At 34.8% G+C, this 3,657-nt stretch overlaps 1 long non-coding RNA gene across 1 annotated transcript; it reads left to right on the top strand.

Annotated features, from left to right (window-relative positions):
- Window positions 1–487: 487 nt before the first annotated feature.
- On the top strand, window positions 488–2,190 carry LOC116406277. The gene is made up of 2 exons (XR_004219302.1): window positions 488–591; window positions 1,808–2,190. It is a non-coding gene; the product is annotated as an uncharacterized LOC116406277 (long non-coding RNA).
- The last annotated feature ends 1,467 nt before the right edge of the window (window positions 2,191–3,657 follow it).

Genomic DNA, 3,657 nt, shown 5'->3' with positions numbered 1-3,657 from the left:
ATGAAATGGGCTTTTGAAACATTACAACATTATCATAAGAGGTTCTGCATGTTCAACGATGACATACAAGTGAGTAGTTCATGTTGTATTCATGCAGTTGATAATTACTTAAAAGGACATTCATTTTCGTTTATTTCATTTCATAAAGGGAACTGCTGGTGTTGCTCTCGCTGGACTATTGGGAAATGTGAGAGCTCAAGGGCAGCCATTGAGTGATTTTGTTAACCAAAAGATAGTAGTGGTAGGGGCTGGAAGGTATTGTCAGCTGTTTAACTTTAACATTTTCTCCAAATAGCAATACTGCTAACTATTTAGGGATCGTAAGCCTTGTCCTCTTTGTTGAAACAAAAGTGGTTGTTTGAAAGAGGAATTACTATTACTATTACGTGAATATAAGAGAAATGAAAACTTTGGAAACTATAGTTCAATCCTTTTGGTTTAACCTTCATTTGTTTCAACATGCTGTTTTTTCTCCTCTTTCAACTTCAGTGTTGGGTCTGTTCTTAACATGGCTATTCAGGCTGTTTTGAGAATGGTAGGGAACAACGATTCTACTGCAAGAAATCGATTTTTTTTCTAATAGACAAAGATGTAAGAATCTTTTTCAAACTTTCATTTCTCAATTTATGCATCAGTCTGTCCAAGTTTTTCCTTCCATGAGAGTTACTGATTTCAGAAACTCGGATGGGGTTTGGAATTTGGGTAGCTTTATTATGGGTTAATTTGTATGACGCAGTTTCGTGTGAAAAGTATGAGGCAGTTGAAGAAGTTAAATGACTTGTGGTGGTAGTAATCAGTGTCAAACTCATGTGGTTTTTAACTTACAAAGAAAGAGGAAAAATATCAACTTAGTCCGATGCAGATTAGGGTTTTAAGTCTTCTATCTAATTGTTTGTGTGATAAATGCAGTTACTTTATCAAAAACAAAGAAGAAAAGGAAGGGACCACAAGATTCTTTAGTATTTTAATTTTATTGCATTACATTATATTCAATCTTCATTTTTTTGGTTGTGCTGCAAATGGTGTTTCTTCTATTATGGATTTGCATTATACAACATTGCCATATTAAGTCATAAAGTTATGAAAATTAGAAACACACCCTTTGTAGGAGAGAACATGATCCTTCCTTTGAAGTAAATTGAGAGAATTTCCTCTACTGCCTCAATTTTAAGGCTTGAGGTTTGAAGAACAAGGATGAATAATCAACGAAAAAGGAATGAAGAGGTTTCTCGTTTAGGGAAAATAGCGATTTTTCGTTTTTCATACTTCCAAAACGACACAAGTATGAACTTATTGTGTATTAAATTGATCGAGAGGCCTTCCAATTTTTGTTAATCTATAGTTTCTGTCTCTATTTTAATTAACTGCTACATGTAGAAGCCTAACTAACTTAGTTAGAGTTCTATCAAAAAAAGGAAAGAAAAAAAGGAAGAAGAAAGATCATGTGATAAATTTATAGAAATGCCATGCAATTATTTTCTAACTATTAATTTATGTTTCTGTGGTAAATTACTGCTACTAGAAATCTAATTGTGTTCGGTTAGTTAGACTTCATGGTTTGATTTTTTTTTTTTTTTTGTTAAAGAGGTTCCATAAGTATACCGATGGTTTTGAAATTTTGATTTGATGCATGTCTGAGAAATTTCAAGGCTAAATTATACAGAATACCCATAAACTTTGTACTTTATATAAAAATACCATTGAAAATACACCAAACATAAACTACCAAAAGTGTTAAAAATACAGTTAATATAATTATCTAATTTTAGTAATAAATGAAATTGAGAGAACTTTCTTTGATTTTCAGGAACAAGGATGAATAATCAATGAAAAAGGAATGAAGAGGTTTATCCATGCAAGCTTCAAACCAAAGCCAAGGATGTCGATCCTTCCAGGGGAGTCCAAAGTTCTCCCTTATTTTTCTCCCTTTATTTTGATTTTCAAAAGTTTGCAATTTTTTAAGTGGGGGTGGGCAATTGCTTGCATGTTTAGTCTAAACTTGGAGGTTCAAATTTTGCCAAATTTCAAAATTTCTAAAAAAAATTTCCTTACAATAATGAGCACTATACCTTCTTAGATTACTTAGATCTTGCATAAAAAGCATGACTAGCAACCCTTGATCACTGAGCTTGGGTTTGTGATGTAAAATTCTGAATGTTGATGAGTATATGTGCTGAAATTTGAGAATAAGCTGCCAGTGTTTTTTGGTTTAAGCCCATTTTTAGCGATATCTTATGGAGATGTGAATGCATGATTGAGAAAATGGTATGTGTGTTGTGAATGCTTGATTGCATGCATATAATAAATAAGTGCATGGATACTTTTCTAGCTTTGTCTTCCTTTGTTTCTTTGCCATGACTTACCTATGATGCGCTTAGTCCAAACCTAGCCTAGATAGAGTTAAAAAAGGATAGGAGGTACTCTTTAGAAATTGAGATGGTTTTAACAAATTTGTCTTCAAACATGAGTTTGGAGCCTCTTGTCTAGCACAATGAACTAAATCCCTTTAGAAAGGGTGGGCATTAACAAATCTTGTTGTCACTTCGAAGGGAGCAGTCAAACTTAGAAACTAAGTGTAGAACCATAGAAAGGTTACCCACGGTTCTGGTGTTCGCATACCAAAGAAAGAAAAAGACACTTGCAAATGTAAAATTAAAGACAGCGAGACAATTAAGAGCTAAAAAAACAAACAACATATGCATTATACATCAGAAAAATCCCATAAAAAAATGAAGGGAAACTTCACTTTTGGCCTAACCAAAACAGACCACCTACTCTTAGCGTTCTAGACATAGCATTGAGTTTGATGAGGGCTTTGAAAAGAGGAGGAATCCTCCCCGTTCCACACTAGGGGAAAAACGAGACTTGTTGTCACTCCGAAGGGAGCAGTCAAACTTAACATTGAGTTTGACGAGGGCTTTGAAAAGAGGAGGAATCCTCCCCGTTCCGTAGTAGGGGGAAAACGACGCTTGTTGTCACTCAGAAGGGAGAATTCAAACTTAGAAACTAAGTCCCCACCCCACAAGAAACTTGTCCAATGAACCTTAACACTACGAGGATGAATAGTATCCCATGCACTAGCAATCAAAAAACCACTATGACGACCAAGAACCCAAACCCACCTATCACCAACATTAGGACACGAACTTACAACTTGAACCCTATCCCATAAAGTAATCAAATACAAAGACACCCTCGACAACTCATTCCCTTTCGAACCAATAAACTTAGAGAGCCTAGCCTCCTATCTACTCGTTACATTATAAAGCGCTCTCTCACCAACTTGTTGAAGGATAGGACCACCCTGCAACCACGGATCCAGGCACAGTTTACAATGCCTACCATCCCCAACCTCCATCCGAACATGCTCTTTTAGACTAGCTTGGCTAATTCTGATTTATTAGAGGAAAGTTGTGTGAAGATACAAATTCCAAATTCAGTTGCCAAAAGGTCAGTACTGCTTGTTGGATCGATATGGCAACCCTAGAGGGGGTGAATAGGGTTTAAATAATCTTTTTGACAAATAAAAAGTAAAATCAACCAATTAGATATTTTTTTAATTTAAATAAAGAACTTTGTAAACTTTGTTAAATAACAAGATTGATAAAAAGATATGAATTGAAGTATGCAATCAAACTCAACCAATAAGAATATGTA

The sequence above is a fragment of the Cucumis sativus genome, unplaced genomic scaffold (assembly GCF_000004075.3).
Source record: "Cucumis sativus cultivar 9930 unplaced genomic scaffold, Cucumber_9930_V3 scaffold82, whole genome shotgun sequence".
Taxonomy (NCBI): Eukaryota; Viridiplantae; Streptophyta; class Magnoliopsida; order Cucurbitales; family Cucurbitaceae; genus Cucumis; species Cucumis sativus.
This window is presented reverse-complemented; position numbering and strand designations above follow the sequence as displayed.